Consider the following 26,959-nt stretch of genomic DNA (forward strand, 5'->3'; position numbering starts at 1 on the left):
TAAAAACAACTTGAAGCTCAATAAAAAGAAAGACCAAAGTGGGGATACTTTGGTCCTTCTTAGAAGAGGGATCAAAATACCCATGGAAGGATATACAAAGAAAAAGCATGGAGCAGAGCCTGAAGGAGAGGCCAGAGACTGCCCTCCTGGGGATCCATCCCATATACAGTCACCAACCCAGACACTATTAGGGAGACCAACAAGTGCTTGCTGACAGGAGCCTGATATAGGAAACAGAGCCTGTCTCCTGAGTGCCTGACAAATACAGAGGGAGATGCTCTCAGCCAACCACTGGACTAAGCAGAGGGTCCCCAATGGAGGAGCTAGAGAAAGGACCCACGGAGCTGAAGGGGTTTGTAGCACCATAGGAGAAACAACAAAATGAACCAACCAGTACCCCTAAAGCTCCCAGGGACTAAACCAACCAAGAGTACACATGGAGGGACCCATGTCTCCAGCTATATCTGTAGCAGAGGATGGCCTTGTTGGACATCAATAAGAGGAGAGGCCCTTGGTCCAATGAAGGCTCGTTGCCCCAGTGTAGGGGAACGCCAGAACAGGGAAGCAGGAGTGGAAGGGTTAGTGAGCAGGAGGGTGGGGATGGGATAGGGGATTTTCGGAGGGGATAACATTTGAAATGTAAATTAAAAATATCTAATTTTTAAAAATAAAAAAATAAAGGTGGAGAACCAGAGCATATACACATACATACATTTCCTAATTTTATTTAGGTAGAGAGCCAAATAACACTGACACTGAATCACACAATCTAGTTGTAATACATAATCTAGCTGGAGTTCTAAGTATCATGCTCTATCAGAACAAAGTAAAACAAAACAAAAGCAAATGCAAAGGACCCAATATATTCTCTAGAAAACAACAGACTCTAAAACCAGAGTCTAGGCAGAGATTTTACAAGGTGTGTCTGGAATATGCCAGAAAGTAAAGGGTGTTCAAAGGATTGTAGAGACATATTAAACCACATGAATCTGAGGAGCTCCAATTAGCCAGATGTGCAAAAATCTGTATATTAACATATCTATAATCAAGAATTTCTGCTGAACATAGTAAGAAATACCTCATACCCGTCAGAACAGTCAAAAACTCAGGAGACAGCGGGTGCTGGCGAGGATGTGGAAAAAGAGGAACACTCCTTCACTGATGGTGGGATTGTAAAATGGTGTAACCACTTTGGAAATCAGTCTGGAGGTTCCTCAGAAAACTGGCATGACACTTCCGGAGGACCCTGCTATACCACTCCTGGGCATATACCCAGAGGATTCCCTGGCATGCAATAAGGACACATGCTCCACTATGTTCATAGCAGCCCTATTTGTAGTAGCCAGAAGCTGGAAAGAACCTAGGTGTCCCTCAACGAAGGAATGGTTACAAAAAAATGTGGTATATTTACACAATGGAGTACTATTCAGCCATTAGAAACAATGAATTCATGAAATTCTTAGACAAATGGATGGAGCTGGAGAACATCATACTAAGTGAGGTAACCCAGTCTCAAAAGATCAATCATGGTATGCACTCACTGATAAGTGGATATTAGCCTAGAAATTTGGAATACCCAAGACATAATCCACATATTAAATGATGTCCAAAAAGAACAGAGGAGTGGCCCCTGGTTCTGGAAAGACTCAGTGCAACAGTATAGGGGAATTCCAGAACAGGGAAGTGGGAAGAAGTAGATGGAGGAAGAGGGGGAGGGAAGAAGGCTTATGGGACTTGCGGGGAGTGGGGACCCAGAAAAGGGGAAATCATTTGAAATGTAAATAAAGAATACATCGAATAAAAAAAAATATGTGGATTCAAAAAAAAGAAATACCTAAAATTCTAACAATGGAGATGTTTGCTTTCTACACAGTAAAACTTGTTACAAATAGATATATACATAAGTAAAAAAAAATTAAAGAAAAAAAATAAAGTATCGAATCTGTTACAACATAATCCAAATATATAGTCTACATCTCACCACCAAAAGACATTAGACAAATTCTAAAATGTGGTCATTCTATGAAACTAGTATGGAGTCTTGAAAAAGGATCAAAGTTATAAAAAAAAAAAAAAACTTCTGGAGCCATTTTAGGTTAAAAATAACCAACAAGTCTTATCAATCAACGTATGTATTTGAGTTAAAATCCTGCAATAAAATATATTAATTAAATAACTGGCAAAATCTGAGTGGGGTACAAGTCAATTATAGTGAGTGAGTGATGGATCAAAACTCATTTTTGACTTGGTAGCTGATACTCTTATAAAAAATTTTTCTTCCTTGCTACAAAAAAGAGCCAAGTAAGAGTAACAGAGCATCTACCTTATCACAAAATAGAAAGGGGTGTCACTCTTACTACTTTTCTGTAATTTTGAAATTATTCAAAAAAAGAAATAAAAGTATGCCTTCATTTGTACTTTGGAGATTAATCTAACTTTTTAGACTTTTAATTAAATAAGTTCTGTTGATAAATATCATTTACCCCTTGTTATTCACATAAATATTAAGTGTTCTACTCTTATGACAGGCAATGGATGCATTACAAAAGGAGGTGAACATGAATCTCTGCTTTTAGAAATCTGCACCTTGACAGAAGAGAAGCCAGTAGTCTGTCAGGAAGAAGAGCACAGAACAGAATGGATGTGAACACAATGCCGGCTGCCGGCAATCACAGAGGCCTCTTTAAGGAGACAACTTTAAGAAATACTACGATAACTAATTGTGTTCCCTAATAATTATGTTTACTAGGGTAAAGAACTTCCTAACAGAGAAGTAGCCGAAGCATGAACAATAGGAAACATAAGCCAGAGAGGCGAGAATCTCGGTTCTAGGTTTTAATTATACCACACAAAACCAACAATGGAAGCTAAACTAAAAAGGTCTATGTAGACTAGCAGGAGGGATGATATAAGCATTAAGAGTCATTCTCCTCTTGCAGAGGACCTAAGTTCCGGTTCCCAGTCAGTACCTACATCAGGAACGTACCACTCCAGCTGTGGTGGATTCAAAGGCTAGGGTTTTTGCAGGCGCTTACTCATGTGTACATGAGTATGTAAAATAATTCCTCTAAATAATTGTGGTTTAAAAAGCAAGCATATATTGCATCAAAGTAATATGGTTATGGCTGGGAGAAAGGGAATGAGGGTAACAGGCAGAAAGGGTCAAAGGGTTGAGAAAGAAGGGAGGGCAGAAACACATCTGATTGTCTGCTTCCAACGTTCAGGTCAGATTTTTGTATTTTAAAAAACTTGTTTATACTTGTATATTTATAAAACAGAGGTGGATGAAGAGACTGGGTGAAAGAGGGGCTGAAGAGGAGAGCAGGCTATGGGGAAGGTTAGACGTAGGGAGTGCAAGGGAGAGAATGGAAAATAGGAGGGGCAAATTCTAGGATCTGCTAGAGACCTGGGAAGGGGAGAGGGCACCTGGGTCTCTATGGGGATGAATAAATAAAGTTTCTTTTTAAAATCAGCAACTTTATTTCTCCTATTACTAACAGAGTTAAAAGGTCACATCTTAGTGTAAATCCTCAGAATATATCTAAATAACAAGTTTTTTTTTAATCATATAACAACTACATAGTATTTCAGTAGGCTGTTCAGAGGCACAGTCCACTAAGAGCAACTTAAAATGCTCGGTAAGTTAATTCTGACAAACCACTCTCATATAAGAATTACAAATATATCTTACTGGTGCAAAAAAACAAATAAGATTTTGTAGCATAAATTTCACACAATTTAATTTGGCCAAGATATCAGCCCTTGAGCTTGGATTTTTAGTACTTCTAGGATATGTGTGTATCCTACACACACACACACATGCACATTCATAGCCCTGTATTAATGTGCAAATTCGATGTGAGGGTCAGAGAACAGACCTGAAAATCATTCTAAGGAACACTATCCACCTCTCCAATGAAAGGGACTCTCATCGGCCTGAAGCTCATAAATTAAGCAAGATCCAGAGACCTTCCCATGTCTGCTAACCCAGCATTTAGGTTACAAGGGAACACTATGACACACAGCATTTGATATGTGTTTTGAGACTAGAACTCAAGTTCTCATGCCTGCCCAATCTACCCAACCCCCTCGGCTTCTGTTTCCAGAATTTTAGTGCCTTCAAGTTATAATAAAGATACGAAATCAAGCTTCTTTCCAAATGTAGAGAGAAGGGAGAGGTAACCTACTCAAAGCATATAAATCTACATATGGTTTACTATTACCATGCCTAGCACACAGAACCAGTCTTCTCTACAGAATTCCGCATTTGCAAAGTCATCTACTCATTAAAACTTTTTATAATAAAAAATTCAGTAACATTCTAGCTGTTCTAAGAGTCATCTTTTATATGTAGAAGAGCAAATAATCTAAATGCATAATAACCCCTGTGTTGTGTTCCCAGATGTGGGTGGATGAGGTATCACTCTGTCTTGTTGTTTTCAATCACGACAAGCAATGCCATTATGAAGTATAGTTAGTTCCACACTCTTCAGTTTTGTTTGCTCTCAATGACTTCATTATTTAAATGAGTCCCCACAATGTAAGTTTAAGTACCAATAGTATTTCTCTGTGCAAGAAAGTTGTTATAGAATACCTATTGTTTAAAAAAAAAGCTTCATTCAGTCATGACTTAAAAGTACTGGTGGCTATAAAGTCAATGTCATGGAAATAATACTTAATAAATAAGGAGTCTTTAATAAGAAACAAATAGGTAACAATGTTACATATGATCAACTGGCAAAAATATAAGCAAAAATCTGAAGGAACCTGTCCCCTGAAATTCCTTCTAGAAGCAATTTTTCAGAATGCATGTGAAGTTTTTACAACACTGAGTTTTTACAATGAATAACAAAAATCAGCAGCATTTAAAACTGGTACCTTAGGAGCCAAGATGCCAGAAGCGAGATGGGAAACAAAAACAACAAACCATTAAAAAAAATACACCTTGAAGAATTTCAGAGGGTCAAAGTTATCCTAGTATAAGTTAAAAATGAGTGTGCTTATCTTATGTTAATGAAGATAAAGGTCTAACCTAAAGTTTCCACCAGTAAAATAGAAAATTGTAAATAACATGAGAACCAACAACACAGCTCAGCAGGTACAGGCACTTTGGAGCAGGGCTAAAAACCTGAGTCTGATCCTTAGGACCCACAAGGTGGCAGGAGAGAACAGATCCTCTTATTAACCAAAATTTGTCCTCTGAATTGCTCATGTATACTGTGTCCCCTAAAACATACAAATCAAAAAAAGTAATATGAAAGAAAAGAACAATTGAGAACTCAGAAACACATGATAACGGACAGAGAAATCTGAGGGCCAGCAGAAAAAATGGAAACAGGCAACCTCGGAAGACAGGAGGTTAGGGGACCCCCCAGAATGCACCAGAGACCTGGAGGTGAGAGACTCACAGGACTAAAAGGGAGGGACCTTAGATGAAATGCCCGACAGCAGGGAGAGAAAGCTTATAGAGCCCACCTCCAGCAAGAAGACAGGGCATCAAATGAGGGAGAGGGGGGACATCCCACAGTCACAACTCTGACCCATAATTGTTCCTGTCCCAAAGAATTACAGGGATGGAAACGGAGAGGAGTCTGAAAAAAAGAAAGTCCAGTGGCAGGCCCAAAATGGGATCCAGCTCAAGAGAAGATCCCAAGGCCTGACACTATTACTGAGGCTATGAGCCGCTCACAAAAAGGGACCTAATATGACTGCCCTCCTAAGGACCCAACAAGCAGCTGAAAGAGTCAGATGCAGATATTTGCACCCAATCAATGGACAGAAGCAGCTGATCCTTCTTGTTGAATTAGGGAAGGCTGAAAGAAGCTGTGGGCAGCCCTGTAGGAGGACCAGCAGTCTCAAATTATCTGGACACCCCCCCCCCCAGATCTCTCAAACACTGGACCACCAAACAGGCAGCATACATCAGCTGACATGAGGCCCCTAGCACACATACAATAAAGGTCTGCCGGATCTGTGTTCATCCAGAGATGATGCACCTAACCCTTAAGAGACTGGAGGCCCCAGGGAGTTTAGAGGTCAGGTGGGGTAGGGGGTCGGGACATCAACATGGAGACAGGGGGAGGGAAGGAGGTATGGGATGTAGAACAGTCGAAGAGTGGACAGGGGTGGTAGTATAGGGAATAAAATATGGAGTGTATAAAAATAATTCATTAATAAAGAAAGGAAAAAAAGAGAAAAACTACAGAAGCATAAAAACACCTTTTAAAAAGAAGGACAATATTAGGTCATAAAATGTAAAGTATATATACAAAAGATTTTTCCCAAGTTTTTAATTCTTTCTGATCTATACAAGATCAGAAAGAATACATCAGAGGAGTCAGTGGCTAAGAATTTCCTGGATCGATGAAAGGCATCTAAAAATATCACTAACAAACATGAAACCTAGATGAAATGAAAAGGGAAAAGGGAGAAAGCAAAAGAAACACAAACACACACTTCAAGTTTTAAGAAAGCAAAGAACATCTTAAAATAGCTAAAAAATAGGATACTACCTCCCAAATACAGGACACGCTAACATGCATCTTACTCATGCAGTGTAAACTCAAAGGTAAAGGAATGAACATCTTGGGTGGGATTAACAAAATAAAGCCTGGTATAGAACTCTCCACTTGAAAAAAGAAACTTCAAATATACACGCTAAATAAATAACTTTTCATGCAAATCTAAGACATTAATAAATGAATAACTAATAATGACAGTACATGTACATACCACCAGTCTACCCTAAAAAGGAACTTCTGACAGAAGCACCCAGTTTGGGAGAACCTTAAAACAGGACAACCAAAGGAAAAATACTCTGTGACTCCACTTAACCACTTAAATACAATTTTTCAGGCTAAGCATACAACACTCCCATATACACAATTAAAAACTAAATGTTAGCTAGGAAGAGGTTATCAGTTAGCTTACATACAATCCATTTCCTTAGGAAAACAATAGTAATATACTTAAAGGAATGCATTATGCCAAGCAGTAGTGGCGCACGCCTTTAATCCCAGCACTTGGGAGGCAGAGGCTGGCAGATTTCTGAGTTCAAGGCCAGCCTGGTCTATAGAGTGAGTTCCAGGACAGCCAGGGCTACACTGAGAAACCCTGTCTTGAAAAAACCAAACAAACAAACAAACAAAAAAAGAGAATGCATTATAAAAGCATTTTAAGAAAGCAATAAGTATTCTTTTGTTAAAGCAAAAGTTAAAAGTTAAGAGAATTTAACTTAACTTCTTTATCCTGGAGTCTCTCTTGTTGACTCATCTACTGACTTTAATACAAATCTCAAAACTGTTCCCTAAGAAATTAGGACTGCAGCTGGTGTGGTGCTGCATGTCTTCAATCTCACCACTTAGGAGGCAGAGATGTATTTATCTCTATGAATCCAAGACCATGTCTGTTAGGGCTGCACAGTAACACTCTGTCTCAAAAAAAAAAAAAAAAAAAAAAAAAGGAAGGAAGGGGGAGAGAGAGAGAGAGAGAGAGAGAGAGAGAGAGGAAGGAAGGAAGGAAGGAAGGAAGGAAGGAAGGAAGGAAGGAAGGAAGGAAGGAATTATGACTCTAGGAAATTTTTGGAAAGTCAAACATTTTTTCTCAAAATACCTGTCAACTAGAAATGAATAAGATCAATTAGTCACTCTTATATTTCTAAAGAATACATTTAGTATCTTCATAACAAATCTGAATTTTGAGATACTTTGGCATGCGTTTAAATCATGTAAAAGGGATAGACCTACAATATGTTTATTATCTCAAACTAGACTGTGGATCATCTGTTCTTAAAACTTTTCATGTCAAGCACAAATATTAAAATGAAGTCATCGACAGTGAGCTTACTAAGTTTTAATTGCCTCCTTGCCACTCATTTGTAATGATCTGATCAGCTAACATATATGCCATATGCCTTTTTATAAAGGCAAGGTATTTAGGGAACGAAGAAGGACGTCAGGATTCTCTTTTACGCCTGACTGATAAACAATCAATGATCTTCTGTCTAAAAATGACTAAAACTGCATGAAGCAAACTGTTTCTATGTGACAGGAGGTATAGTGATTCATGGGAAATGGACTTCTCCGTGCTATTAGTAAGATAATCAAGTACACTTGTTCTCAAACCCTTTTTATTTTTCAAATCCTTGTTTTTCAGGCATAAGTTCCTTCAAGACTTAGAAATTTCAAAACTAACTCTAAATTAAATATCTTAACAAATAAAAGTCATCTCCATTTCTCTTTTACTTCCACCTGTTAGACATGCAAAATTGTTTATTTTATACTTTAAGGAAAAACAATCCAACTTATAGTTTGATAAGGAAAGCCAGTGTCACTCTACAGTTCTAACCATTTTGCACTATTTAAATGCTTGCTAAGTTTTGCAAAGTAAATAAGCCTGTTCAGAAGATTCTTATCATTATTAATCTTACCATTTTAAAATTATTTAAAGTCTACAGTTCCAGAATAAGTCTCCAAAGTTAATTTCTGAACTAGTAATCTATTACTTCAAAGAATTCTGCTATATTTAAAACTGAGGGTTCACAGATATTAAGTGATGGTCTGAATTTTACAAATTGTATCATTAAGTGACTAATGCTGATGCTTTACTGTTTGCCATGTTGTTTATCTAAAGACTTGAGTTCACACCATGCTAGGTTAAACCACTTCACCAGGCCCACATTGGCTAAAAGCACATCACCAGACAGGGGAAAATCTTGCAACATATTTCGAATAATAAGGATTTATACAATAGATTTCATATCAAAATTCATGACAGGATGTTCAATTTAAATAAAAACAAATGTGTGAGACAAAAAAGTAGACCAATTTGGAGCACTTCTAGACTTGACTAGAATTTCCTAACTATATGCAAATATTTTAAATACATTTTAAAATACAATAATATTTGATCAATACGTTTAGGCAAAACTAGAATTGTTTTATATGTACTAAATAATTGTAGAATTTACCCATCACTTTCCTTTAAAGTTTAAGATTATATTTTATTTTCATTTATTTTTATTTTAAATACAAATGCTACTTTTGTTTTGATTCAATTTCAGAAAACTTAGAAATTGATAACCTTTGCTTCCTTTTTCATTTTATCAACCTTAGCAGAATATTGAGAAATTAATAGGAGAACCCTCCAATAGCCAGCTCTGCAGCACACACACATTTCTTGCACTCTTAACTCTTACCTTACAGTTGGCATCATTGAATAATAGAAAACTCAAACTTGTATGCCACTTTTCAAATCTAATATTTTGGTAAAAATACAACCTTTTAAAAATAAAAATATAAGCTATATGTCACTGTTAGGTAAGTCTTGTTTCAAAATACTATCAATAAAATATGAACAGGATAGAATGGCATTTCAATAAACAAATGCCTAAAATAACTTCAATCCCCAAATCAAGCAATATTCAAGAACCTTAAGTAATAATGCTTAAAGAGAATAAAAATGAAATTATTATACACAAAAGGGAAAAAGTTAACTCCTAAAATCAATATGTATGCTGCGTATCTATGGTACCATTTTCAAGGGTGATCAGGATAAAGCAGTCAATACAATTTTCCATTCATGTGATATATTTAATACCACTAACTAAACTATACACACACACTGGAATAAATGACTATATTTTTTAAAAGAAAAAAGTAACTAGAATGTATGCCCACTTAGAAGAGAAACTGATGTTCATATTAACGTTTTAAATACAAACTGTTAAATCCTGAAAACTGACCTCTAGAAAACAAAAGCCACTTTAAAATACATGGAAACAAAGAATGGAAATGAAAGAAAAGAAGGTGCAGAGTCTCTATTTAACTGGCTGTTCAGTCATTAGAAAGGTGCCCCATAACCACCATATGTTACTCAAATATGTTATCACACCTACAATTTCATCATATGTCTCCCAAGAAATTAATTAGCTCTAACTTTTTCAACTTTGACAAAAACGTCTGCATCAGTCAGATTACTAGCTGTTGCAAACATTTCAAAATTCAAAGCTTTCTTCAGCTTGTATTTAACCTTTTAATTACTATTAATCATTTAGCAACATTTAGAACAGCATTCATTAGGCAGATGTCTAATTCTAGAATTTTGAATAATGTAAATTCATTTACACTTCTATCTATTCTTGGTGCATATTCGCTTGGTGGTTTTACAAAGTAAAACTAAGGTTTAAAAACCATCATTTTAAGGCTGTAGTAAAGAAGAAATAACCAGAAGTGTTCGTGTTCTCTTAAACAAAACAAAACAAATTCCCCAACATCAGTTTAGTTGACTGACAGTAATAATGACCTCAATGATTATAAAATGAAGATTGAAAAATCCTGTAATAACTATGAGATATGTGACAGACTTTATAATAAACTATCAGTGATATGAAGAACTGAAAGAAAAATATTTTCATAAGATACCCATTAACGATCAAACTAAAAAAAAAAAAAAAAACAAAAACAAAAAAAACAAAAACACTCCATCCTGATTGATCCTAAACCAAAGTTAGGCTACCATCAAACATGTAAGGTAGCTTTCATTTTCATCAATGTATATAAAATAACTTGTTAAGCCTATCAATTGTTCCTTGTGTGTTCATTCTGAAAATATTAGATCGTGGGATTCTAATCACATTCTCACTGTTTACTGGTAATTAAGGTAAACAATTCTCTTTACAAGCACATATGAGCAATAAATGTGTTTTGCAAATCTTTGCTCTTTAGTAAATGATAAATTATATAGAATATTAGTAGGGCCAACTGCTAACATCCAATGATTCCTTTAAATTGAAGAGTAGGGAACTACAAAGCTTGCCTTATCTTCTATAAGGCCTCACACACACACACAAAAAAAATAACCACTGAATGTTCCTTTCAATTATTTCAGGTAACAAAGTAATAGATAATCTAAAAATAATTTCTACTTTAAAAAGTATTAAAATTAAGTTTTACTACTCTGACTAAAGTAGATGTTCAAATTATCAGAATGAGGACAGCCTCATAAACTGCCAATAATTCCCTGCTGATAACTTTTCTTCCTTTTTGAAGCTACCCAGGTAAATGTACCAGTGACATGCACTATTTTTTAATGGAGAAGACTCTTGGAGGACAGTTGAGAACACCTGAGCCAAGCTTAAAAACATAAGCTCCATCCCCCAGGGAGCCACACGATAGAAGGAGAGAACCGATTCCCATTAGTTGTCCTGTGGTCTTCACATGCACACTACAGCATGCATACACATACAGTCAGTAAATACATTTTTTCAAATTAAAATTTTAAATAGAACTTTAGAAATAGCAGATATCCTCTAGGAAGTTTTCAATGGCCTCTCCAAAAAGCCAAAGAAGATGTCTGCCTCTTTATATTTCCTAATTCCATCTTTTAAATACAGAGCACATGCTAGTTACTCTTGCAGAAGACCTACGATCTGTTCCTAGCACCCACATTTCAGATCTAGCCACTTATCTAGCCACTGTGGACAGCGCATGCACATACACTCATGGATGCACACAAAACACTTATATACCTAATATAAAATCAATTTTTTAACTAGAAAATGATGCCTTCTCTTTGAAATCCCTAAACCTATCAAGTCTGGCAAAAAAAGAATCTGATTATATTTTCAATAGCAAAAGTGATACTTCAGAAATATCAATATAGTAGCTATCAATATAGCAGAATCAAAATTTATAGTTTAGAAATGTTGTAATATGATCTGTATGGTATATATGTGTACTGTTCTCAACTGAGGAAAGAAACAAGTGGCCATTCAAATTTAGTTGCTGAATTACAATGAGAATCTGGTTCATATTAAGAACAGAACAGTAACTACCTTGTCTTGAGTGCAGAAAATACATGGGTTTACAGAATCAGAGAGAGAGAAATGTATAGCCAACATGATATTGTAAGTTTCCTTCGGGAGAAAAATTCCTACAACTGGTTAAAAACAAATAAATAAACAAACAAATAACACACAGACATACACATATACACACACACATATTTAATTAACAGCACAAGAGAGTATCACATGCATAGAAATCAGAAGATCTTGGCATTTCTAGCTCAGTGACCTAAAGAAGCCTAGTGATTTATCATAGGAAAGATAGAATACATTAACCAAAAAAGACAGTCTCTGTTTTGAGGATGTAAATTTATAATGACAGTGAGGCAACCATAAAAAGGCTTTAAGTATCAAACTACAACACTTAAAGAAGTCAGTTTCTGTACTGGGAACTACAGTTTGATTACTGAGTGCCACTAAAGACCGTGTTTTACATGGCAAGTGCTAGCAAGTTCTAGGAGCCTAATGAGAAGTTCTTAGGTCAGCGGGATCTGTGTTCTCACAGGAGACTGTGGAATTCTGGTCCCATTCTCCTTGTTCTCTACTTTCCCAGGTAAACAATTTTCTCTGCAGCCTTTTTCATCATGTAGGACACCCTGATCACATGTGAAAACGAATGTGGGTGCTCAGTCTCAAGCTATAAACTTCCTCCTATATGGGATTTAAGGTAAGTCCTTTCTCTTTGTAAGTGCTTCAGTTATTTTGTTACAGTGATGTAAAGTAACACACTACACTTTAAGAAATAGTTGGAACTCACTGATAATAGACAAAATATATAGTCAAACAGCAGAAAAGCCAAGAATTTACACAGCCAAAGCAGCTCAGAACTGAGTAAGAAAGGGCTCTCTTCATATCTTATGGATAGCTAAGAAAGTCAATAAAATAGCACTCCAATGAAGAGACATATCTGAAATGTAAAATATGAGGAAGTCAAGTAAGGTATACATTTAAGTAGGGAACAAGCAAACAAAAAAAAATTATGAAGTCCTAGTAAATTACTATTAATTGTAAAATGAGTATTTGGAATAATAAGAATACATAAATGATTTTCTTCTAGCATTTTGCTTATGTTATAATTTATGTTCATAACAATTTATTCTATAAGCATACTTAATATTTAGAAAAATGTATATGTAAAAAATTAAGAGTTCATTAATGAATAGCTTCAATTTCACCAATAGCTTTTAATGAAAAATATTTTCATTTTAAAAGCTCAATGTTTAAAGAATGATCAATGTAGCATATTTTTTTAAATTTTTGTCATTTGAAAATAAATAAAATGTCCATATGAATATGTGACAGTGATTAGATGGAAAATAGCAAAAGAAGAAAGAAGTAAGGCTCTATGCAGATAAATGAACTACACCATGTTAAACTGGCAGTGACAGACGGCACGGGCACTGGGTATACGCTCCTCTTTTATAAAAGTATTTGTTTGAATGTTTTCTTAATAAATGGGTTTGCAAACAGATACAACAGTTAATATCTACAAGTTTCTATGATTATTAACCTCATGTTGTCAAAGGAATTAAACACAAAAATCTCTACATAGTAAAAGTTGAACACTTGAGGGAAAAGCCTCATATAAACAAGTACTAGAATTTAATTCCGGTTTCATGAAATTCTTAAAATTATAAAATGTTATGATCTAAATTATAAAAAATATTTATAATCTAACCATGAAATACAAAAAAATCACTTTTCCCCCACAAACATTAGGATATTTTTTTATAATAACCATTTTTATAATAACCGTTTTATCACTTTTGACTGTCCTATAGCAATGGTTCTCAACTTTCCTAAAGCTGTGACCATTTAATAAATCCCGTGTTGTGGTAGCCTCAACCATAAAATTATTGTCATTGCCACTTCATAACTTAAATTTTGCTACTGTTATGAATCACAATGTAAATATCTGTGTTTTCCGATGGTCTTAGATGAGCCTGTGAGAGGTTGTTCAATGCACCCGCCAGGGGCCACAAGCCACAGGTTGAGAGCCCACTGGCCTACAGGCTACAGTACCGGAGCCAAGTCTTTATTTACATCTAATACAGTGACAAAATGAAGTACCTGTGAGAGCTGACTGCATTGCAGCTAGTAACTGTAACTGTACGCCCAGTAACTTCACCTGAATTACTCCAAATCATTCTTATAGTTTTTGCCTAAATATTATGTATATCAAGAAATCTATTTCCAAACCCAACTGTAGTAGAGAATGTCAACCTATGTCTTCATACAGAGCTTTCTATCACAAAACTATTACAAATAAATTTTTTGAGTTAAGTTCCAAATCATTATTTATGAACCAATTTACATTCCTTAAAATATCACTATTTTAAAGAATACAAGCATTCATGATGTTAATACATTCTCAAAATTGAGCAATTACCACCATTGATCTCAGAACTTTACATCCTCTCAAAAAGAAACACTGAATCACTTATTATCTGTGTTCATTTGCTCCTCCCCTGGTACCTAGAAATTTTTTATGTCCCTAAGAATTTGACTATTTTAGACATTTCATGTACATGGACCCAGTGTTTTTCAAATAAAACTAACAGATTTAGCATGTATGATGTTTTCATGAAAATATGCATGTATATAAAAAAACGGGGATGGTATGGGTAGCAAAGTTCAACTATGTTGGACTCTTTATACCTGACCAAGATTCCTTGTAATCAAATTGGCCCAGAAAACAACAGCACAGCATATGCATTCTTCCACCTAACTCCTCTCTAACTTGTTTGTTAGTTCAACAACCTAGTTAGTTTTATTTCCTGTCTTCAGAATATTCTAAACAAAAGAAAAGAAAGCATTTGTGTAACAATTAGAAATGGAAGCAGAATAATGCATGTTCTGGCTCTATTAGTGTTCTCTTCCACATTTCCCACAATTATGGCATATCACCACTAAGTGCTGTAAAGAATGCAGAAATTGGATCTTCATGGTTCTAAAAAATCAGAGACATATAAAAGCTGTCATGCAAAAACTACAGAGAATGTTTTTAAAGGAGAGAAGCCTAGTATGTATTAAGGAGAGGGGAATAACATGTAATTTGGAGAAAAACAAATAAGTGTTCAACACAGGGAGTGAAATATACTATGTGCCAATGTAGTCTGTACAAATAAGCTATAAATTTTCTTTTGGTCAGAATAAAATACTAAGTTCAGAGCAATGTAGCAGAATAGAAAAAAGTGACTCCCTGAGTAAGAGGAGGCAGAGCACCCAGGACAGAGTACTCCCTAGACAAAGAGAAGCACAAGGCACAAGAGAAGTGATAGAACAGTGAGAAAGAATGAACTCGAGGACAAGGCGAGCCTGTGTGCTGCCTCAACTCAGCACTCCAGAGGCTGAAGCATGAAGGCTGCCCAAATCTCCAGGCCAGCTGGGCTACAAAAGGAGGGAAGGGGGAGAAACAAAGTAAAACAAAACAGGAATACAGAGAGGAGAGGGAGGGAGGGGGGAGGGAGGGAGGGAAGGAGGGAGGGAGAGAGGGAGGGAGGGAGAGGGGGAAGGAGGGAGGGAGGGAGAGGGGGAGGGAGAGAGAGAGGGAGGAGGGAGGGAGGGAGGGAGGGAAAGTTAAGAAAATAAATCCCAAGGACAGAGTCCCAGTGCCACAGAAACGGAGTTGAAGCCAAACCTCCTCTATAAGATAAGGCAATGAAGAGCCTAGCATCTCTATCCTTAAGAGAGGTCCAAAGTGAGCACAAGGTGTAAATCTCATTGTAGGAGATAGTGTAACAATGTCTTCACTGTGACAGGTCAGCACTGGAAAAAAAAATGGGACCTCACAAAACTGAAAAGCTTCTGTAAGGCAAGACACACTGTCAATAGGACAAAACGGCAACCAACAGATTGGGAAAAGATCTTTACCAATCCTACATCCGATAGAGGGCTAATATCCAATATATACAAAGAACTCAAGAAGTTAAGACTCCAGAGAACCAAATAACCCCATTAAAAATGGGGTACAGAGCTAAACAGAGAATTATCAACTGAGGAATCTTGAATGGCTGAGAAGCAGTTAAAGAAATGTTCAACATCCTTAATCATCAGGGAAATGTGAATCAAAATGACCCTGAGATTCCACCTTAGACCAATCAGAATGGCGAAGATCAAAAACTCAGGTGACAATGGATGCTCCATGAGGATGTAGAGAAAGAGGAACACTCCAGTATTGCTGGTGGGACTGAAAGCTGGTAAAACCACTTAGGAAATCAATCTGGTGGTTCCTCCGAAAACTGGAAATAGTGCTACCTGAAGACCCAGCGATACCACTCCTGGACATATACCCAAAAGATGCTCCAACATACAAAAAGGACACATGCTCCACTATGTTCATAGCAGTCTTATTTATAATATCTGGAAACAACCCAAATGCACCTCAACAGAAGAACGGATACAGAAAATGTGGTACATTTACACAATGGAGTACTACTCAGCTATTAAAAACAATGACTTCATGAAATTCACAGGCAAATGGAACTAGAAAATATCATCCTGTGTGAGGTAGCCCAGATACAAAAGAACACACATAAGATGTATTCATTGATAAGGGGCTATTAGCCCAAAAGCTCACAATGCCCAGGATACAACCCACAGTGCATCAGGGGGTGGATGCTTCAGTCCTGCATTGAGGGGGAACAGGATTATTGCAGGAGGTGGAGTGATAAGAGGACCTGGGAGTGAGGGAGGAGGGGGAGGGGGAAACAAAAGGGGGACAGTATCAGGTACGGGAGGGGATGAGAGGTACAAAGCAGAAAATCGAATCAAAAGCATCCAATCGAATTGGCATCCAATACTGTGGCTAGAGCTCTGTTCACTTCCCACACTCTCCAATGCACTGGAGGAGCCCCACTGTTTGAGCATTAAACCACCTCAAAGTGTACAAACTAGGGAACTGCAATGACAGACAATCTGTATAGTCCACAGGCTCCCTGAGGAGACAAGGCAAGCAGCAGCTCCTGGCAGTGAAAAGTAAAGTTCCTACTGGAACACAATGGAATGTTGACTTTGCTAACATTTGTCCTTATTTTTGTTTACTATATTGGGCAGTTAGAAGTTTTAGCCAATCCTCTTTTTTTACCATCTTTCTAAGATCCTTCTCATTCCTTTTTTTCTTTTTGTGTGATTTTCCTTCTTCTTTTTCCCTATCTCTATCATTTTTTTAAAAAATAATTAATCAACTACATACCTTATTTTTGTAGTTTACCCCTGTAATCAACTGACTCCAAATATGTTTCTGTATGTGTTTTGGTTTGATGTTACTGCTTTTACAAACTGTTTTCTCTTCTGTGTGTGAGTGGTACAAAGGAAGAAGCCCCTAAGAGAAGCCTGCTCAATAAGAATACTCTCAAAATAAACTGAAGACAGCCATCCAACGGATGCGGAAATTACAAATCAACATCACTAGGAACATGAAAAGGCAAGGCAAGATGAGTCTGAAAAGGAAAACGTCACAGGCCCTCGACATAAGCCAATCCACAGACAACGAAGTACAGCAAATGTCTGACAGAGCAAACTTTACCTAAGAATCTATGAAATTGCAAAAAGAATCAAAATAAAAACTAAAGCTATTTTAAAAAATCTCTTCAGTGAAAGTATAATAGAAAGTTCATCAAGTCTATGAAAATAAATATCATCCAAGCACAAGAAGCATTTATAACCCTTAGGAGACAGGACAGCAACTGAAGAATCGCTCCACCATGCTAAGAATACTGAGACAAGGATACAATAGGAAAAGCTGCAAAAGGAAAATGTGAACTCACTTATGAAGACAAACAAATCAGAATAGCGTCAATTTTTCAGCAGATACCCTAAAAGGCAGCAAAAAATAGCTTTTTTTTATTTCAAGTCTTGAAAGTAAACTGTTGACCAGAACTACTGTTTCTAAGCAAATTTCTCTTTTAAAACTGAAATAAAGATCAGTTGAGAAAAGGCTTGAACTTAAGCAATTACAAGTCATTAAGCTAGCAGCTCAGACAACACATACAAGTATCCAACACACACAGAAGGAAGACATTTCCAAAAAAGATGTCAGGAAAGAATCGTGTAATGAAAGAAATGGAAGAGTAAATGAGCACTAGAAATTAATAATGTCCAACTCCTTGAACCAGAAAACCACTTATATGAATAGGGGAGAAAGAACAGAACAAAAAAAGAACTCAACCTAATCAGGAAAAACATTGAGGGATTTGACAAACATCCCAACAATAACCCTAATGGATAAACGCTGCCTATTTCTGGATTAACTCGCTGAATTAAAAACAAAATCCAGGCCAACAAAATGGTTCAGGTGGTAAAGGTTCTTGCCACTTAGCCTGATGACCTGAGTTTGATACTCAAGGCTCATATAGGAGAAGGAGAGAATAAACTCCCATTCCCTCACTTCCACTGGTATGTGGAAGCACATACATGCATGTGCAAGCATGCACGTGTGTGCATGCATGCACATGCACCCATGCACAAACACACAAAAATATAATCAATTAATTGAAAATAGTAAAGTATTTTAAAACTATTTCTAATTATTGTTACAATAATCATACTTTATTGGCAAAGAAATACCCAGAATAAAGGTAGAAGAACAAATCCCACAAACAAATGGAAATTGACAAGCAAGGATGAGTATCCACATACCTGTCAAAAGTTATCTCAAAATTAGTTAAAGGAAGTAAAAAAGAGGCTAAAGACAGCTCGGTGGCTAAGAGTGTTTCCTGTATCAGCACATGTTCTGAGTTGAGATCTCTAGCATCCATATAAGCATACCTGGAACTTCAGTACTCAGGGAAGGGTGGACTTTGAGGAGAAATAGGATCTTGCTAGTCACCAGTCTAGTCAGATGCTGTGAGCTAGTAGGAGATCCTGCAGCAAGGGACTAAGGCAGATCCATGGGGATGAGCCCACCCTCCTCGACTCTCCACAGGTATGCACCCGTGCATACATGTGCACATGGACACAACATTTTTAAAATAATGAAAAAATAAGGAAATAAAGATCATTATACATCAATACAGAAATCAATCCATAATGATAAACTGATTGCAAGTATGTATACAACAGCCATTGGTATACCCTACTGCATAAAACAAACATTACTAGATATAATTAACAAGGCAAACAGGTCCAGAAACAGTAATGACAGGTAATTTTAATACCCCACTATCATCAATAGATAGTTCACCTGTACAAAACAAATTAACGAAGCAACTTCAGAGTTCATCTATCTATAGATCAAATGGTCTTAAATGACATCTATAGAATTTTCCATCCAATTATGGTATATATTTTTTCTTAGAAGCCCATTAATTTATGAAACAAACTTAAACAAGAAAACAAATCAAAGTATTTCCTGTGTCTTATCAGATCACAATGGAATAAAAGTAGAAATCAGAAAGAAACTACAAAAACACTACAAAGATATATACACTGAATAGTCTAATTCTGACTTATATCAATAAATCATTTTTAAAGTTAGGAAGAAAATATTAAAAATCCCCCAAATAAAATGAAAGTATAACTTACTAAAACCTTTGGGATCCACAAACCTCTAGCCAAAACAATGAATAAGAACTAAATTAGTAAAATTAATAGTGAAAATACTCATATTACAAGATGAATTAAATCTTGGGGCTCCTTAGGAAATAGTTCAAAATCATACATATTTCCAAAACTGGAAAATCTAAAAGAAAAAATGGAGAAACTTCTAGATATACACAACTTACAAAAATTAAACCAGGAGCATGCAAACAAACAGATCTGTCTGTAATGAGCAAAAGGAAAGTCCAGTACTAGGTGAATTGTCAACTCTGCAAGATCCTTAAAGAGCTAACACCCAGTTCTCTTCAGGCTATTCCATAAAACAAGAAGCGGAAGAATGGTAGCAAACTAGGTCTAAAAAACAAGTATATCAAGATATCCAAACCAGAGAAGGATGGAACAAAAAGGAAAAGTACACACTAAGTTTTCTAAATGAATATAGGCACCAGTATTTCCAATAAAATACTTACAAAAGGAATTCAACAATTCAATTTAAAAATTCTCTAATATCAAGGTTTCATTCTAAGGAGAGGATGGTTTAAAATATACAAATCAGTAAAATATGTCTTATACAACTTATAAGTAGACTCAGAGACAGAAATCATAGGATCATTTCAATTAATACAAAAAAGACCCCTTTTATAACAAAAATTTAAAAGTTAGAAAGAAAATACCCCCTAACATGATAAAGGGTATATACAGCCAACATTAGACTAAACAGGGAAAAAAATGTATTTCCTCTAAAAATCAGGAGCCAGACAAGGGTGTCCGTTCTCCCCACTCTTAGTACAGTGCTTTTAACATCTGTATCAGAAAAGGTTAAAAATAATAATAATAATAATAATAAAAGACATGCAAAGAAAAAAGGGAAACCTCAAATTATCCCCATTTGCAGATAATATATATAAGCCTATACTTTAAACACACTAAAATGTGATAATCTCTTTGATCTCATAAATGATTTTAGCAAAGTAGAAGTATATAAAATTCACACAAAATCCACTACTTCTTCTACATATTAATAACAAGCATCTTGAGAAAAAATTAGGAAAAATGATCTCACTCACACAAGCTTTGAAAACAGTAAAATAACTACAAATATAATGAAGAAGGTAAAAGACCTCTAGAACACCACTAAGAACTGACAAACGAGATTACATCAAGTTAAAATGCAAGTCCCTAGTATGAAACCAGTTGTTTTTTATGCTAATTTTAATATTAGTAAGAGAAAGAAAATAAAATTTAAGATACAACTTCTTTATCTCTGTCATTCCAGCACAGTTAACAGCTGTTGGCTCTTCCTTCTGTCCAACTTTATTTAGTGTATGCCAATAGTAATTTACCTTACAGGCTTGTCTCCTTCCTAAACTGCCCTCTCAATGAAATCATGGACATGACCTACTGTGTATTCATCCGTGGGGAAAGGAACCACTGAACAACACTGCATAGCACTAACAAATAGTAAATACTTTATAACTCCGTTAAATAAATATTTTCCAAACATAATAAAAAGTGAATATATTCAAAAGTATCAATCATAAGAAATGTATTAATTCTTGCTATGCTAATTCTCAAATACTGTAGCTCACATAAATCTTTTCTTATCCAAGGCACAAATCTTGGAGCTAGCTAGAATGCTTTAAAAAGCAAACAACCAATCACTTAGCCAACAGCATTCAGAAATAAAAGTTGGGGGGAAAAATTAGCAGTCAAGACTGATTTACCAAAGAATGTAAAGGTATTTTTATGGGCTCACTAAACACAAGTAGAGCAAAGGAATAAAATTATTGTAAAATTATTTCATTATAAGTCAAAAGCCTTTACAGTCAGTAAATGACAATTTCTCCAGTAGCCTCTTTAGGAGGTCATTCGTCTCTCCATGATTCTTTCGGTTCATGTTTAGTAAGTATACTGTCATTAAGAATGCTGTAATAAGGATATATGCTCCAGTATGTTCATAGCAGCCCTATTTATAATAGCCAGAAGCTGGAAAGAACCCAGGTGTCCCTCAAGAAAAGAGTGGATGCAAAAAAATGTGGTATATATACACAATGGAGTACTATTCAGCCATTAGAAACAATGAATTCATGAAATTCTTAGGCAAATGGATGGAGCTGGAGAACATCATTCTAAGTGAGGTAACCCAGTCTCAAAAGATCAATCATGGTATGCACTTACTAATAAGTGGATATCAGCCTGGAAAACTGGAATACCAAAAACATAATCCACACATCAAATGAGGTACAAGAAGAACGGAGGAGTGGCCCCTGGTTCTGGAAAGACTCAGTGTAGCAGTATAGGGCAAAACCAGAACAGGGAAGTGGGAAGGGGTGGGTGGGAGAACAGAGGGAGGGAAGGGGGCTTATGTGACTTTCGGGGAGTGGGGGACCAGAAAAGGAGAAATCATTTGAAATGTAAATAAAAATATATCGAATAAAATTTAAAAAAATTAAAAAAAAAAAAAAGAATGCTTCAATCCAAAATTTATCCCATCTACAAGAAATGCAAGCACAGGGGATGGCACAGAGACTGAGAATGGCCAACCAATAACCAGCGCAATTTGAAACCCATCCCATGGTCAAGCACCAACCCCTGACACTATTAATGATACTCAACGCTTGCAGATAGGACCATGGCTGTCTTCTGAGAGGCTCCACCACCCAGCAGTAGCTCAGACACCCACAGTCAAACAGTGGGTGGAGCTTGGGGACTCTTATGAAAGAATAGGAGGAAGGGTTATAGGTTCCAAAGGGAATAGGAACTCCACAGGAAAACCAACAGAGCCAATTAACCTGGACCCTTGGAGCTCTCAAAGTCTGAAGTACCAACCAAAGAACTACATCAGCTGGACCTAGGCCTCCTTGATCATATGTAGCAGATGTGCAGTTTGCTCTTCATGTGGATCTCAAACAACTAGAACAAACTATCCTAAAAGCTGTCACCTGCAGATGAGATATATTCTTCTAGCTGGGCGGCCTTGTCTGGCCTCAGTGGGAGAGGAAGTACCTAGCCTCCAAGAAACTTGAAGTGCCAGGGTGGGGGGATGCTGTGGGGAGAGGAGGCTAACTAGCTCAAAGGAGAAGGAGGAGGAAACTAGATAGGATTGTGGGAGGAGATAACCAAGGGGAGGGGCAGTGAGTAGGATGTAAAGTGAACAAGTGAAAAAATATTAAACTTTAAAAAGATGGTGATACTTACAAGTTCACCCTAAGTAAAAGGTTTTAGAGATACAGTCACTAACATGTTTAAGAGGACTATAGCAATGTTAATTTCTTTCCTACATGACAACAGGTTTGCCTCAGGGGTCAAACTCAAAAAACTGGCTTCTCTAAAATAATGCACCCTGTAACCAAGAAAAGTCAGTGTTTACATTTTACCATGTGCAAATTGTTTGAATTTTCAAGAACTCTAATTAAATGTAAAATAATCATATGTTCTAGTGTGCTTACTCATCTTTTCAAAGTTACTTGGGCTCTTTTGTTTATAACAAAACAGAAAAAGAAGAAAATTAAGGAGCAAGGTTTAGTTTGGGAAAATTCCTAGAAACATTTTCTTTTTCAGTATTACAATCAGTCCCATTTTACTAAAGAACCACTCTGTGAATAAAAACAAAAAACAAAAACAAAAAACAAAACAAAACAACAACAACAAAAAAAAAAAAAGGCAGAAACTCATGAGTAAACCAAGAGTGTGCAACAACCCACACCAAGTTTTCAAGGGAGTTGAAGGAGCAGGACTAGTGGATTATCTGCCACAGTTGCTAGAGCTTTCACTCTGGCTCATGGGTGGCTCTCCTGCCAGGACTGCCTTTTCCCCTTTGTTTACATCATTGTTATAAGGTTGAATTATTGTCCAAAATCCCCTTTTCAGCTTATATACTGTATAACATAGAAAAGGTGATCATTTTCCTTCTGAATGAAATATTTTATTTATAAAGGATTTTATAAATGATTATTTTATGTTCATATAAATTAGAGACTTTTCTATTTTCTTACAGTCTAGTTTGAATTCTGGTTCTAGAAGCTTATTTGCTTAAAAGAACTGAATTTTTGCTAAAGAACTGAATTTTTATTGAAACAGAGAAGTTGAAACCCCAATAAAATGATATATCCTTGACCACAGTCACCAAGAAAACATCTACTTTGGTAAATACTATCTGCTCACTGATGCTCCAAACTATGGCTCTATGCCAAATCACTACGAAATGCAAGAAAATCATAGTAGACAATAGTATAGGTAGCAAAATAGGTATTCCATGTAAATGTGCATTAAAAAGCCTTAATACCATTTCTGTTCTTTTAGTTTTCACTTGGACAATTTAATGCCCAAATGATTTATACCTACATTATAAAAAGAACCACTACCAGGTTCTACCCCAAATTCTCCGTCACTCACCCGCCCATCTTATGAATCCTGTGCTTCCTCTCCGCCTGTAGGTTCCACCAAAGAGGACTCTATAAAGTAAATGTGGAGACAATTATTGCCAAATATGAAAGAACAGAGCTTCTTAACAGTTCCAGAAAGGTTAATAAAATCGGCCTTTGACTAACTTAGAAAACAGAAAGTATAGATGCAAAGACCAGAAGTAGGAACAGGTCTTACGTATAATTTAAAAATATCTAAATATATGTAAAGTAGAACTGCTCCATGTCCATTAAAATAAGTTTACAATTATTTGTAGACATGTATCTACATGATACTTCTGCTTTCCAAAGCTCACAGAAGCACTCAATTTATCACTGAAATTTAAAAAAAAAAAGCTTGAAAACAAAAAATTCTATTTGAAGGTTATGTGTGTCTGAATATAGAGCATCTCTATTCTACTCAATGTCACTAGTACTATCTCTGTAAGCCAGCTGATGCAGTGAAGAAAACCTCTCAAGACCACATCTGCAACCTTGTTCTTCTTCCAATAGTCCCCTTCTTAACTAATGCTATCACGACTCACTATTAAAAGAATTGTTCTTTCGAAAATTTGAAAACAGAAGCAAAATTTATGCCAAGGAGAAATAATTAAAACAGACTGATTGTCTCACTCTTTCTGTTAGAGATACAGTGTGGAATCCTTTCCATAAATTACTATAAAGGCAACATAAGACAGTGTTGTACACTACATGTGTCTGTTCCAAAGTTTCCATGTTGAAGTGTTTCTCCTCAGTGTGATATATCTGGACACGGGTCTTTGGGAGAGGACTAGAGTTCAGTGAAGTCATGAGAACAGGTCCATGTGATGGAAGTAAGGCCCTTGAAGGAATAAACACAGGCAAACGTGCTCTTGTGTTTTCCTCCGTGTGGAAGAACAAAGCAAGGAACCATGGTCCCCCAAGCTCCACCCTGCTGGTCTCTCCATCTCAGGCATTCCGCTTCCAGAACTTTGAGAAATAGGTTCTGTTATATGCCTAGTCTATACTTTGTTATGATAATCTAAACAGAAAAATACTGAGAGACTTTACAATTTATAACAGAGGAAAATATAGCTTAAAGAAACTAAAACCAGAATTTAAACGCAGTTTTCATGCAATACTGCTCCCCTATTGCCTCTTACACGACTCAGTGCTTCGCTACACATAACAAATTAAATATCTGCCTCAATGGAGTTTATCTAATCATACAGCATAGACAAACCGTGGGAATGATAAACAATCAGTTCCTTGAGGCCTGAAACACAAGAACTTCTACTGATAAAAAGAAAGAAAAGAAAAAATGATCAATGATAATGTAGTGAGCATTATGTGAGGGGATCACACAGTGTAAAGCAATCATTACTAGGAGGATGCAACTGTCAAGGTTAAAGCAAGGGAGTGAGAGGAGTAGAGTGTGAACAAAGTTATAAAATAAACACAATGCAGCTAGAACAAGGCATAATCATTTACATTTAAAATGAACTTGCCAATAAATCCACTAACATACATCACCTTCTGAAAAGATTAAAACTATTAACAGAGTTACAGTAAAATCTAGTCTAGGTAAAATATATGGACAAACATGCTTAAAATATGGCTGACTGTTCTATATTTGATACCTTAACACTGTACTTTTGAGCACAAAATATCTTTTTATTTGTTTATTTTTCAGACATGATTTCTCTGCATACCTACATAGCTGTCCTGGAATTCACAATATAGACCAGCATGGCCTCAAACTCACAGAGACCCACCTGTCTCCCCAGTGTTGAAATTAAAAGTATATGCCAACATGCCTACAGAAAATGAGTATTTTAGATAATAATGGATTGATACAAAATATCTTAACAGATCCCTCATCTCTCATCTCCCTCTTTCCCAATAAACAAACACTATGCAAAGCATAAAAGTAATCATTTTGCACTGAGCTGATCATATTAAATCTTTGTTCAAAAGCACTTGAAAGCCTAACTCTCCCTAGACAGTAATATTTTGCTTTCCCAATTAAGCCTGATACAATCTGTCCCTGTTCTTCCTTTTCTCTCATGTTTACAAGTCATGAATCCTCTATATCTTACCATGTTTGCTGCTTTAAGCAAGACCTGTTAAAATGCTTCCATCAAGATGGATTCCAAGCCTATTACCACTACTCATATCAAAGACTTCCTCTGAAAGTTAGAATCCTTGCCTATTATATTGCCTCATTTATTATATTGTTTTTCTGCATGTGTGTCTCTATTAAGCACTGTAGGCTATTAGAGCATGAAACCTCTTCTACATATAAAAATATTTTTCAAAAAACTAGACTAAGGCTTTTTGGTAGCTATGTGCAAGGACAATAAAGAAATAAATCATGAATACAGTATGGTAAGAGTAATGATAGAAAACTACACAAGATAGTCAAAAACTCAACTTAATCTTACAAAATCTGAAGATTGCTTCCTTAAGAAGTCACAAACTGGTTCTCCGAGATAAATATGAAGAAGATACAGATGAAATTCAACTATGAAATAGTGTTATATGCAGAAAAACTACACAACTTTCTACAATATAAATTATGAAGCTTGTCTGGGAAATGATGATCCTCTAAAGAAAGACAATGGCATTATGTGCTATGCTAGGGATATTGTGCTGCAGAGTGGTAGTTAGGAACTTTAAAGTCTAAATTTGTACCATGCCAACACAAGGCTTAGTTCATAAAATGATTAAACAGGTCATATGTCCATTTGTCAAAACTCAAATATTAATAAGGTCTACAATAAAAAATACCAACAGAGCCCTGTGTAAGAACTGCTCCATTCACAACCTGCTTCTTTTCCTAAGGTTAATTACTGGTTTTTTTTTTCCCAGTATTTTACAGCAATGTAAATACAATTATATAACTTATCTATCCTTATTTGTGTACCAAAAATTATTTCTATAGTTCCAAACCTGTAAGAATTTCAGATGCTTATAATAGCGACATTTGGGTAACAGCAATGCAGATGGCTTTAACATAAAATTGTATTTCACAAATCTTTACCCATTACTTTCTCAGTAAAAGGGAGATATTTACATATTTTTTATAAAGCAAGATTGCCAACAGAATTTTTCACAGGACTTAAAAAACTAAAATGCAGAAAAGATTGATAGATGTATTTAACTATTCCTCTTTTGATGACTTTTAGAGACA

General features: G+C 35.9%; 1 protein-coding gene across 3 annotated transcripts in view; it reads right to left on the reverse strand.

Moving 5' to 3' along the window:
- Positions 1 to 26,959, reverse strand: part of Akt3 (AKT serine/threonine kinase 3) — a 278,591-nt gene that overhangs the window by 203,868 nt on the left and 47,764 nt on the right. Inside the window, exon 2 of one of the 3 annotated variants that reach the window (XM_052200146.1) lies at positions 23,780 to 23,838. The exons of the other annotated variants lie outside the window; for them this stretch is intronic. The gene's annotated coding sequence lies outside the window, so the exon portion shown is untranslated. The remainder of the gene's footprint in view (positions 1 to 23,779; positions 23,839 to 26,959) is intronic. 3 annotated transcript variants of the gene reach the window in all.

The sequence above is a fragment of the Apodemus sylvaticus genome, chromosome 12 (assembly GCF_947179515.1).
Source record: "Apodemus sylvaticus chromosome 12, mApoSyl1.1, whole genome shotgun sequence".
Lineage (NCBI taxonomy): Eukaryota > Metazoa > Chordata > Mammalia > Rodentia > Muridae > Apodemus > Apodemus sylvaticus.